The following is a 13,812-nucleotide window of genomic DNA, read 5'->3' on the forward strand; positions in this document are numbered from 1 at the left end:
AGGTGAGTGAATTGCCTAAGGTCATCCAGCTACTGAACAGTAGAACTAAGAATAGAACCTGTCTCTCTCCTTTCCAGTCTAATGCTCTTTCCACTATACTATAGCCTTTCTGTCATTAAAGTAATTTTGTATAATCTAAAAAGGTTTTGAAAATAATCTCTAAATCTGTTTGCTGCTCCCCTCCCTTCCCCCACAATTCTCAAGACTTTCTTTTCTATGGCTATATTTCTCCCCTTAATAAACTCCCTCTGGGACCATCTCTGGTTTGCTATGTTCCTTTAACTCCAGCTCTATGTTTCTTCCAGCTGTGCCTCATCTTTTCTAACCCCAGCTGCCTTAACTCTCACTCTCAGCCTGCCTGGGATTTTTTGTGTTAACAGTACTAGTCTTCACAACATCTGATGTCCCCTGTTTCATTTTTCACTGAATCTAACAGCTGAAATCCCAGATGCCTGCCAAAGCAACAGTCCATTAAGAGAAAGGCATTTTCTAGATTTTCATTTTCCCCACTAAGGACAGAGAAAGACAGAAAATGGGGGTAGGGAGAAGGCAAGAAAAGAGAGATTAATTTACTGTGGTGCCAGAATGAAGCAGGAGAAGAGAAAGTGAAAATAAAGACAAGTAAATAAAGATGAAATTGGATTTTTTTTTTAAAGTATCAAGGCAAGGACATCATTTCTATGGCACTAGGAAAACAATTCCCTTTGAAATTCTTCTTCAAAATCATCATATGAGGAAAAGAATAATCCTTTATAGGAGAATTTTTTCAGAATCTAAGGTGCTAAAAAAACTCCATCTTTTTGAACATATATTGTAGATTTGTCTAAGGCAAGGAGAATAGAATATTGACACTTTTCCTGATTCATAACACATTTAAGTATCATTCCCTGTGCTTCAATACTATTTGCTTTTTCTCAACTGTTCTTAAAGAAGGAGCACAGTCAAAGATATACTATTTTGAGGGAAAGTGGAATAGAAGGAGATTAGTCCCCGGAGGCCATAAGCAGAGGGCTCAGTAGCCTTAAAATCCTAATTCTAGTAGATAAACACTCAGCAACATGTATCAAACCTCAAAGAGCAGAAACATAAAAACCATCTTTGTCAGCTGGGAGCAACACTTCTCAACATAATGCAGGCTTATTTTGCTTTTTTTTTAAAAAAAAGTCTGTACCTGTTTTTTGTAGATATGTATGGACAAATATAAAGCAGAGACCTGTAGACAGAAATTTCAGAAAGCCGAGGCCTCTCTTTAGTAGAGAGAAGGCATGAAACATTTAAATTGACTAGCATAATTAACTGGGAATGAATTGGCAGTAAGGAGAAAATGAGAAAACTTCTCTCCTCTAGGCAAGGCAGACAAATGAGGCAGACGGATGTAATAACTGGGGCATTCAATTTTTCAGGTACTTAGCTATGCATTTAAAGAGGACATTGCTGATGAAGTCCCCTCCATGGATAGGAATGAAAAGAGCAAAGAGTGACCAGCAGGACAATCTCTGCCACTCCTAGCCCATGACAACTACCCTTTGTGCCTATAGGCATGAATGAATGAATGAATGAATGAATGAGCATTTACTACATGAAAAGCCCTGTGCTAAGTGCCAGAGATACAAAGAAAAGAAAAAAGGAGAGAGTCCCCTATCTCAAGGAGCTCAGAATCACCATAAAAAGTTATAGGGCACACAGCTAAGATCCAGGGTCTTTAGGAACCCAGAGCAGAAGAGATGGCAGTGTCCAGGGGTCTGAAAGGTAGGTACATCCATGAATCTGGTAAGGACACAGTGGCAGGGCAGAGGATATGGCCGGGTGGTCTTTCATCTCCCTGGAATACTTGTAGTAGGGGATTCATAATTTATCAAATGAAAAGAAGAGCCATGCCAGTGTCCACGCCACTTCCTAGATTCCAGGGCTGCTGGGAGTTTGTTGGAGGTGGGAAATGGAGAGATGGGAAGGAGGAGGATGACCCCTCAATGAACATCAAATTATTAAACATATTTAAAATCTTAAAATCCTTTATAAAGGATGGCTCTTCTTCCTCCCACCTGGATTGATGGATGGGGTCTTTGCTTTCAAGGATTCCAGTGAGAGGGGTTGGAGAAGGATGTAGAGAAGGTGAGGGGATCAGACTACCTCAAAGACAGTTCACAACACAGTGAATAGTATACAAGGCATAATTAAAGGCAGGGGTAGAGGAGGACTTGGGGGTAGGTCTAAGATTAGTATAGTTAAGGAGACAGGGAGAAGGAATAAGGAGAAATAGATTTTTATCATGGTACAGACAAATCTTCATTAAATGGATTAGGGCTCTACCTGTGTGACTCTAGGCAAGTCATCTAACTGCCTCAGTTTCCTCTTCTGTAAAAAGAATGGGAAAAGGAAACAGCAAACCATTCCACTACCTTTACCAACAACCCCCCAAAACATGAAACATAAATGAAAAATGATTAAACAACTGGTAGGACAGGGGACGTAACAAGTTAACCAGAATTATGGTGTGAAGGTGTTTTTGCTAATTATATACTCTAGATGGGTCCTCAATGGCTTGGAGCAAATAATAAAAATAAATAATAGTAAATAATGAGGATAAATAATAATGGCTGCTGAGTAAATCAAGGTCTTCCTCATTTCAACTACTCCAAACCTCAGAATTTTCTCCCATCTTTATACATTCTGACTTTCACCACTCTCTATATATCTGCTCAGATTTTTCCTATTCTTAAAAAAACTAACTAATAAACAAAAAAAGTATTTAATTTGTCTGTCTTCTCACTACTGTGATAAAGTAGAACAGACATTGATCTTGGAGTTCAAGGATTTGAAACCTGGTTGTATTGCCTATTTACTTGTGTGCTTTCATCAAATCCCATACTCTTAGAACCTTATTTCCTTTGACTATAGAATAAAGGAATTGAACTAGGTAACCTCTGAGCTTCCTTCTAGCTCTAAATCTGAAACAACTATGCTAATAAATTTCATTTCTTTTCACTACTAAACTCCAGGAAAGAAGAGTCTCTAATTGCTGCCTTCATTTCCTCACCAGCCAATCTCTCCTTAACCTCTTGCAATCCAGCTATCAAATAGACTACTTGACTGAAATTGCCAGTTGAGGGTCTCTGAATTGCTATTCTTGTCTGTCTTTTTAAAAACACTCTTCCCTTCTGTCTTAGAATTTTGAAACTAAGTATTGGCTCTAAGGCAGAAGAACTTCGAGATCTAGGCAACCAGGATTAAATGACTTGCCCAGGGTCACACAGGTGGGAAGTGTCTGAGGCTAGATTTCAAACCAGGATTTCTCATCTCTAGGCCTGGCTCTTAATCCTAAGAACCATCTATCCATCCTCTTGTCTATTTTTTTAAATTGATATATTGTTTTATATTACCTTAATTTGGGAACACGTCTATTCTGTTCCTCAACCCATACAGTCATTCTTTGTAACAAAGAATATGAAAGCAAAAAAGCAGGTCAGCAAAACCATCATGACACCTCAATCATTTCTGACAAGTATGTGTAATACTCCATCCTCACAATTTCCCTGCCTCTAAAAAAAAAAGAGGTGGGGATAAATGTACATTTTCCCAACTCTAGGGCTACACTCAGTCACTATCATTATACAATGTTCAATTTTCTTTGTGGATGTTGTTCTCTACACTGTTGGCTTTTTATATTTTTTTCTTATTCTATTTACCATACTCTGCATCGATTCATATGTCTTCCCATGTTTTTTCTTCATGTGATTTTTAAAGGAGAAATATTTCTTTATAGTCATGATTATTTGTTAAGACCCAAATCAATGGGGCTAATTGCTTTTCTCAGTTCTCATCATGCTTAACCTGTGTGTAGGCTTTGATGGATAATCCTGCACCTTTTCTAGAAAGCTGCTTCTGCCTTGGTTTTCTTGACACCAATTTCTTGTTCTTTCTGTTCTTCTTCTATCTTGTTCTCTCTATAAGTCTTCTTTTTAAAGAAACCCTCATTCCCCTTTCTACCATCTGAACATGGGTGCCCTTGAGTCTCCATCCTAAGCTAATTGCTTTTCGCACTTTTCATTTCTTCTTTTTCTATTGTTTTCCTTTTGGTTCTCATCAAATCAGAGGTATTCACTTCTCATTATATAGATGATTTCTTTGAGCATCAAGGCACAAATGCTGTCTCCTCCATGTAGTCTATAGCCTCCCAGCTGCAAAGTGGTCATTTCCTCTACTCAGATATTCCTAGAGAACTTTGCCTGATCTCTCCTTTGTTCCCTTCATCCCTTATCTTATGTTATGTTTCTATCTGCTTATGATGTATTCACTTTCCCTTTTGACTGTGGTAAGCTGGATGGCTCAGTGAATAAAAACCCAGACTTTATGGGAGATGAGAGGTCCTGGATTCAAATGTGTCCTCAGATACACATCTGTATGACCCTGGGCAAGTCTTTTAACCCTCATTGCCCAGCCCTTACTGTTCTTCTGGTTTTGAAACTAATACACAGTACTAATTCTAAGGAAGAAGGTATTAGTTAAAAAAAAAAAAGAACATAAGCTTTTTCAAGATAAGGGGCTATTTCATTTTCATATCTTTAGAGCCTGGCACAGTATCTTGAATATAATATGATTTCCACAAATAATAGTTTTATTAAATTATTATAAGAAAGTCATTACTTAATTAGATAACAAACAAAAGAAGTTGTAATGGATAATACTATGTACTTTGATGTAAATTTTTATGAAAGGAAGAGATTGTTAATAACATGCTTTAGTAAAAGAGCATCAAAATATTAGCCAGCAGGATATAAAAGATACAGAACTTTAAATAGTTTAATGGCAGGGGGAGAATAACAGATGTTAAAAAGTTTTTGAAGGATCTGGGTTTACTTTATATTTAAGACAATCAAAAATTGTTTTGAAATAAACAGAATTTTTAAAAAAGTAAGAAACCTTAATAACCTGATAATCAGGGGCATCAAGAGTTGAACTGAGGGACAGCTAGATAGCAGAGTAGATAGAGCCCCAGGCCTGGAGACAGGAGGCCCTGGGTTCAAATGTGGCTTCAGACCCTTCCTAGCCATGAAACACTGGACAAGACACTTAGCCTCATTTTCCTAGCCCTTGCATTTTTGTCTTAAGAATTCTTACTAAGCTAGAAATAAAAGATTTTTTTTTAAGAGAGAAGAACATGATGCCTAAAGTATTCTGAAATCTTGGCTATCTTAAAAAATTTTAAAGCAAATCTTCACATCCACGGTAGATTCAACATGGTAACTATTCAGGGAGCCAGTTCAGTGGTTTGGAATATATACCCTGCTATTATTAGTGTGTTCTCCTTTGGAATAAAGTTTATAATATTGACCAGAAGGACAATAGGACACATGGTGCCAGTTCCTTTTTTTTTAAACAGTTATTTTATTTTATTTTTAATTTTATTTCATTGATTTAGAACATTATTCTTTGTTTACAAGAATCATTCTTTCCCTCCCTCCCTTCCACACACCCTTCCAATAGCCGACATGCAATTCCACTGGGTATTACATGTGTCCTTGATCAGAATCTATTTCCATGTTGTTGATGTTTGGTGCCAGTTCCTTTTGAAGTCACTGAGATTCCAAATTCTATTTTGATATGTCTATAATAGTGACTCAGAGCTGGCAGATCTGAGTTTTACAACTGGTAAAGCCTTATCTATTATGTGATCCACTCTTTGCCTTTATGTTCCCATTTGTAAAAGAGGATAAACTAAAACTTATCCAATGTGTAGGCATGACAAGAGAGGGGAAATCCAAGTTAGATGAGGAGGAGGAAGGGAGAAAGGAGGAAGATGAAGAAAAAAGTGAAGAAGGGAGAGATAGAGACATAGGAAAAAAAAAGCAAAACACTTTTGGACTCCACAGATGAAAGATAATTTTTGTTAAAATTTAGAAATGAGCAATCCAGAAAGAGGTCAATTTAGGACACTGTGTCATGATAAGCTTGAACCATCATCAAGCAGTTTCCTCAAGAGTCCATACCAATGCAGGAAATGGATTTCAAAACTGACACTTTCAGAACTAGAAAGAGAAAGCCTTGAAAGGTCCCCTGAAAACCCACTGGACTATTATGCCCTGGGAACAACAGGGGTAGCATCAGTTACTATAACATTTCCTTTTTCCTGAAGTCAACAGGTGTTGCTATGGTAACTAATACCAGGGTTAAGAAGCAGTCAAGGTAAGAAAATCAGCATCAAACCCTCAGGGAGGTAGAAAAAACAAGACTGGCATGCAGTGGCAAAATTCCTCTGGCTCCATAAATAATGTATGAATTGACTAGCCCTCATCTGGTAGCATTGAAGCAATCAACAAGTAATTAAGTTTTAGAAATACTAATACTGATTTTGAAAAGGCATAGTGGGGACAAGGGGTTGTGACACACTGTGTAGGCAAATGTGGATTTGGAATGCAAGAGAGGATGACTGATGGTGGCACTTGGAAGAGTAAAGTTAAGTAGAAGTTGGAGGCTTTCAAAAAACCAGTGGGTTCAGACAACATAAGAAGCTTTCAAATAGAAGTGAAAATGGGAAGATGCATGCGTGGGTACTGCCGGCCTAAGGAAGAGGGAACCTGATTCAGAAAATGTCTTTCTGAAAAATCCAAACATATACCCAAATTTAGGTTTCAAGGGGCTGGGAACAGAGCAGTTCAATCAGAAATTCAAACACAGACGGGTAACCAACGGGGAATGATTTTCTCAAGGGCCAGAAAAACTACAAGAGTAAACTCTGATTTGAATTAGGAAGTAAGACAGGAAACAATTGTCAAAATCATTTATGAACCCTCAGGAATAAAATTGTATATATATAATCAACTCAGTTTGCATATCTCTCTTCTTTGTCTTATAATAAAATTGTGAAGGGTAGCTAGGTGGCACAATGAATAGAATGCCCAGTTTGGAGTCAGGAAGACTCAGCTTTGTAAATTCAAATCAGGCCTTAGACATGTAGTAGTTGTGTGACCCTAGGCAAGTCACTTAGCCTTCTTCACCTCAGTTTCCTCACCTGTAAAATGAGTTGGAGAAGGAAATGGAAAAACACTTCATTAGTATCTTTGCCAAGAAAACCTAAAAAAGGATCATGAAGAGAGGGAAACGATTAAACAATAAAATTGTGCATTTCAACAGTTAACTGTAGCAGAATATAATTTGACAGACTAAATTCTAGACACAGTCTTTGGGAAAAACAATCCTATTTGTATTGGTAATGGGAGAGAATAATTAGTGAGGTAGCATGGGAAGGTGGGTTGTTGCCCCAGCAATGTAACTACATGTACTTATGTTAATCTGACTTCAATGTGTATTTTGCCTTTTTAATAATTGATTTTTTTCTTACAGAATATTGTGTATTGTGCCAGAGAATTTGTGTATTTAGTACTATGGACATTTAGCATCTGAATTGACTCCTGCTTATCTTACAGAATTAATATCTTTCATAGATGGCAGTAATGATGAGTTTCTCTGCAGTCTCTTCCAGGACAATAAAGAAGTTTTTTTTGTTTTTTTTTTATGTTACTCCTTAACCCCTCCAAAAAAAATTGGAACTAGAGACTGGACCTGTGATTTGGTTGAGAAAGGAGGCTCCCTGTAAGGAAAGTCCATTTACTAGTACAGGTTGGAAGCTTCTGCAAGTTGTAGTCTTGAAGTACTAGAATGAAGAAGTTAAATGATTTGTTGGGATCATTCATCCAATAATTGACATGATACCTCTCCTCAAAAAGATAATTCTACTTAATGGATTAAAATCCCATTATGTAATAGACATAATCATTGAATGAATGAAAAAGTGAGGCTGTTGCTACTCAAATAATTTTTCTCACCTTAGGACAGACATATTTTAATGATCAATCAGCAATCATTTATTCAGTGCTAACTATGTGCCAAATGGGTATATTTGGGTACAAATACAAAAAAAAAAGGAAACAATTGCTGTCTTCAAAGACCTTACTTTCTAATGGGAGAGAAAATATAACAGAATTAACACAAAAGGGACTAAATAAATTTATGATAGTTTTGGAGGATGTTGTGGTTAGGGGTGGAGCAGATTAGGAAAGACTTTACATAGAAAGTGAAGCTTCAATAAAAATTAAAGTTCCCTGAGGTATCACCTCACACCTAGCAGATTGGCTAACATGAAAGCAAAGGAAAGTAATGAATGCTGGAGGGGATGTGGCAAAGTAGGGACATTAATACATTGCTGATGGAGTTGTGAATTGATCCAACCATTCTGGAGGGCAATTTGGAACTATGCCCAAAGGGTGCTAAAAGACTGTCTGCCCTTTGATCCAGCCATAGCACTGCTAGGCTTATACCCCAAAGAGATAATAAGGAAAAAGACTTGTACAAGAATATTCATAGTTGCACTCTTTGTGGTAGACAAAAATTGGAAAATGAGGGGATGCCCTTCAATTGGGGAATGGCTGAACAAATTGTGGTATCTGTTGGTGATGGAATATTATTGTGCTCAAAGGAATAATAAAGTGGAGGAATTCCATGTGAACTGGAACAATCTCCAAGAACTGATGTAGAGTGAAAGGAGCAGAACCAGGAGAACATGGTATACAGAGACAGATACACTGTGGTACAATCAAATGTAATGGACTTCTCCATTAGTGGCAATGCAGTGATCCTGAACAACTTGGAGGGATCTACGAGAAAGAACATTATCCACATTCAGAGGAAAAACTGTGGGAGTAGAAACAGAAGAAAAACAACTGCTTCAATACATGAGTCTAGGGGATATGGTTGGAGACATAGGCTCTAAATGAACATCCTAATGTAAACACCAACAATATGGAAATAGGTTTTGATCAAGGACACATGTAATACACAATGAAATTGTGCATTGGCTGTGGGAAGGGTGGAGGGAGGGAAGGAGGGAAATAATATAATTCTTGTAACCAAGGAATAATGTTCTAAGTTGATTAAATAAATTAATAAAAAAAAAAAAAAGAAGGGGGGAAGAAAGGGAAGAAGGAAGGGAGAGAATTTGGAACTCAAAACTTAAAAAAGTATTAAAATTTTTGTTTACATGTAATTGAGAAGAAATAATAAAATTAAATTTAAATTTAAAAAGCACATTAGAAATTCAACACTTTTGTCAATAGTAAAAATTTTTAGAGTTTAATAAAATGTTAATAAATTCTTTAAAAAAAGATTAAAGTTCCCTATCTTAACTGAAGGAGATTCTTTTCTTTGACCTTAACCAAATAAAATTTTTGAAGGTAACCACTCTCAGAAGACACACCACTCCACTTCTTATATACAAACATTTCTGAAATTTAAATCCACGTTGTAGATTATTCATCAGTTTCTGAGTTTGTATAATCTGTTGGATATTTTTATTTTGTTTATTTTTAAAGGGACCAAAAATGATTTCAAGAAATTTGAAAGGACAATAACAAATTTGGTTATTTCCTACTTCTGTGAACTTTAGATTTACTCCATCCTGCTTAGTCTAACAAAATAGGAATGTCTACACCCCTACTTAATGATTAAGTATTAAGAAGGATGGCCTATGACAGGCATGTGCTAGCAAATGACAAATCAGAAACAACTGACAGACGCCTGGGCTGTCCTAAGTCAAGCTTAGCTACCATTGGTACATGTGAGATGCAGGAAAGTGATGTAAAAACGGTCTATATATTTCACATCACTTCTTCTCTTGGCCTCTTTTCATGGAGAGGTGGCTCTGGCAGCAGCATGCTGAGTGTCTTGGCATCTTGGCGTGGTGGCAGCTATTGTCTGGGATTGGCAGTGAGAGTCCTTGATACATTACTGGGGGAAGCTTAGTATCCTAGTTCAGGTGAGACATCTTCTCTGAGCTCTCTTGGAGTTTAGGCTGATTCTTTTCTCCTTTACCTTCCAAAATGCTTTCCTCTTAGGAAAGCCTCTAATCTTCTGAAAAGACCTTGTGGAGGAGGTCTTTGAACTCCTCCTGGCACAGGCCCAGTGGGAGAAATCCTACACCCTTTCCCTCTCTCTTCTCCTTAAATTCCTTCCCTCTATATTAATTAAACCACTATAAAATTTCCAAACTGACTTGAGTATTTTATTTGGGTTATTCTCTGGCAACCAATTAAATTTATATTAAGTCACAACCCTGAAATTTCCCCTTACACTTCTTTAGTAATGAAGATACCAAATGGATCACTTTTTAAAGAATAAACTTATAAATTAAGTCCACAAATCTCAGTCTATATATTTTTTTGACAAAATGAATAGGGAAAGAAAGTATTGATGGAAGAAGGAGTAAAAAAAAATGGAAAAATGAAAGAGGAAGAGGTGCTTCCACTCAGAGGGGTGGAACCACATAGGTAGCAAGCAACTTTCATTAGATGTTTCTAAGTAAACCTGCAATTTAGTCTTAAGAGTTTTACCACATAGTAATTAATACTATTGTAGTTTAGTCTGGGTTCCCTTGAGTTCCTGGCTCTATTTGGTGCATCTTCCCCAAACCATCATTTGGAGTTATAGGCAGAAATGCTGTTCAAACATCTTTTGATGCCTTTAATAATCCATCTTGATTACTGGCTAACTTCTTACCAAGGTACATATTTCCTTGCAATGACAATGAAAGGAGATTATTTATTTTTCAATTCACAGTACACTACACTGATCCAGTTCAATACAAGACAAAAAAAAAAGTTATTTTCTATACACATACAAGCTATAGTTCAAATGTAGAAATATGAAATAGCATTTTAGAACATATGAGTTATCAGAAACTCCCTGAATGGTAGTTCTAATCCTAGTTTACATTTACATAGCAGGTGGGCATTTGGAAAGAATCCAAGAAATCTACTATTAAAAAAAAAAGAAAAAAGAAATCTACTCCTTTAATACTATTTACATTATGCTCTCAAAGTGACCACATGGGCTCTGCCTACAGACCTTCAGTGCAGGAAAAATCACTGGCCAGAACATGGAACCTAAGAAGTGTTTTAATTTACATCAAGCATTTGCAAGTCACTAAGCATTGGAGATAAGGAGCATTTTTAATGGCTTTTGATAGCTTGAATTTCTATTCATATTTTTTACTAATTATTGAAGAATGGCTGTAATTATTATAAAATTGAAATCAATTATATATATATATATATATACATACATAGGAACAAAGATTAACAAAGGAACAAAGATAGGGTCAAGGAGATGGCTCAGTGCATGGAATGTTAGTCTAGCTGTGTGACCCTGGGCAAGTCACTCCAGTATCTTTGCTAGCAAAACCCCAGGGTGTGCTATGGTCTCCAAGGTCAAAAAGAATCAGACATGATTCAGCAACAAGAGATGTTTATATGTAAAACATCAGATTTTTAATCATAGAGGATATCAGATATTCTTCTTTTGAACAGCTTTAGTTATTTAGACATTTTCCCATCATGTTGAGACCATAGAGTACTGGAACTACAAAAGCCTTCTAGTCTAGGGTTTCTAGAAAGAACTGTTGAGTGCAGATTGAAAGTATACTTTCTTCACTTTTTTGGGTGTGTGTGTATGTATGTGGGTTTGTTTTTGCAATATGGCTAATATGGAAGTATTCTTCATGACTTCACATGTTCTTTAAGAATAAATGTTAATATGGGAAATATTTTTAAAAATACATTTTAAAAAAGATATAAAAAGGAAATGGAAAACAACTTAAAAAGTTATGGAAAAAAGTTATTTGACCCATTTATACTATGAGGACTATATACCAAAGAGATCAGAGAAAGCAGAAAAAGATCCATAGGTACAAAAAATATTTACAGCCATTCTTTTTCATGGTAGGAAAAAAATAGAAACTAAGGGAATGTCTAAACAAATTATGGCCAATAAATGAAATGGAATGTTATTGTGCTATTAGAAATGATGAAATGGACAATTTCAAGGAAACTGGAAAGATGTCTATGAACTAATGCTGAGTGAATGAAGGGAAATTTGTGCAATGAATCATGGTTCCATAGGACTAAAGAAGGAAGTCTGCCACCTATTTCTTGCCAAAGAGTTGATGGCCATAAATGCAGAATAAGATCAACATTTTTAGGACACAGCCAATGTGGGAATTTGCATTGTTTAACTACATATATTTATTATGAGGAGAGCAGGAAAGAAATGAAAAGGGGCAAAAGGGAAAATAATATTTGTTCATTAGAAAAACTACCAATTAAATTTTTGAAAATAAAATTGGCCACATAAAACTTTATACTACCAATTTCACAGATGCAGTAAAATTAGAGGAAACTAGTCCCCAGTGGAAAGTTTCTTTAATAGCAAATAGGGTAGTTTCCCTTATTTGAGTCTTAACCAAACCAACCTCAAATCTACATTGTTTTTCAGAGATAGCAGCGCTCATTGTCCATGAACAATGCTTGATCAATTCTTTGCATACTCCATAAAGGTTGTTTTCTAAATTACTATTATTTTTTATTTTTTTAGAAGAGTGAATCTTACTTTTTTTTGTCATTATTATAAACTTTCTATGCTCTCCACAGACATTGCTAGACAAAATGATTTGGCAGTCCAAAGGCTACAGATGAGTTTTGAGAGAGTCTGCATGTTGGGGCTTGGCTAACTGATCCCTACTTTCATCAGAGGAAAATTCACTACCTCTTCTGAAGTACTTATAAGTTAATAAAACCCTAATGGAAGTTCATTAAAAACTTTAATGGAGGTTCATTAAGAACAAGTCATGTAAGATTGTTTCCTTTTTTTTATAAGACTTACTAAACTATAGACAGAATTGTGTAGACTTAGAAGATCTGGATTTTGATATAGGCTAAACTTAGTCTTGTTAAGTAATTTGGGGCAGATAGATTATACAATGGACAGAGTGCCCAGTGTAGAGTCAGGAAGACATCTTCTGAGTTCAAATCTGACCTCAAATACTGACTTGCTGTGACCTGGGGCAAGTCACTATCAAGTTTGCCTCAGTTTACTCATTTGTAAAATGAGTGAGAGAAGGAAATGGCAAACCACTCCAGGCTCTTTGCCAAGAAAACCCCAAATAGGGTCACAAAGTACTGGATGTTACTGAAGAATAACAAGCTTCTAAGGTTACTTTCATTCTAATCTGTATGTATCTTATATGTAAGTGTGGTTTCCTCTAGTAACAAGGACTGTTTTTTTTTTCCCTTTTAATCTCTAATGTTTGTTTAGCACATGGTAAATACATAATAAATCCTAGGTGATTGTGCTAGGCATTGGGGCAACAAAATAAAAAAGTAAAGGCTCAAAGATATTATGTTGTTATAGATGGAAATGATATACATGAGAGAGGGTGTTTGAGGGAGAGGATTAAGTTCTAGGCAGCAAACTTCAGTTTATCAAGCAGATGGACCAGGAGCAGGGAATAAAGTCAATATGACTGGGGTCTGTAGGAAATGATGGGTTACATGAGGTAAACACAATCCTCAGTAAAGTTTCCACAGTTTCCAGTATAGACAACCAACTTGCTGAGAAGATGGTAGAGGAATAGAGGGAGAGAGAGACAGCATGTATCCATATATACAGATACAAAATAGACTAGAGATAGGTACAAGACATTTGGGACAAATAGAGGAGAAAAGACTGTAACATTTATTAAAAGTCTACTGGATACTAGATGCTGGGGAGAATAAAATCTCTGCTTTTATGAAACTTACAGTCCAGCAGGGAGTTAAGGCAGAAACACAAATAACTAATAAATAATTATGTGATAGGTGTAATCAAGCAGCATCTATTAGTCCTAGAATGAAGACAGGAATGGCAAAGTGAAATCAGGACAAGTTTGATGGAGCCAATAACCATTTGAGATGGGTTTTTGAGATGGATATTTGAGGTTGGACCTGA

At 36.2% G+C, this 13,812-nt stretch overlaps 1 protein-coding gene across 7 annotated transcripts in view; it reads right to left on the reverse strand.

Moving 5' to 3' along the window:
• PAG1 (phosphoprotein membrane anchor with glycosphingolipid microdomains 1) overlaps positions 1-13,812 on the reverse strand; it is a 249,680-nt gene that overhangs the window by 130,009 nt on the left and 105,859 nt on the right. The gene's annotated exons all lie outside the window — the stretch shown is intronic.

This window comes from Monodelphis domestica, chromosome 3, assembly GCF_027887165.1.
Source record: "Monodelphis domestica isolate mMonDom1 chromosome 3, mMonDom1.pri, whole genome shotgun sequence".
In the NCBI taxonomy this organism is placed as follows: domain Eukaryota; kingdom Metazoa; phylum Chordata; class Mammalia; order Didelphimorphia; family Didelphidae; genus Monodelphis; species Monodelphis domestica.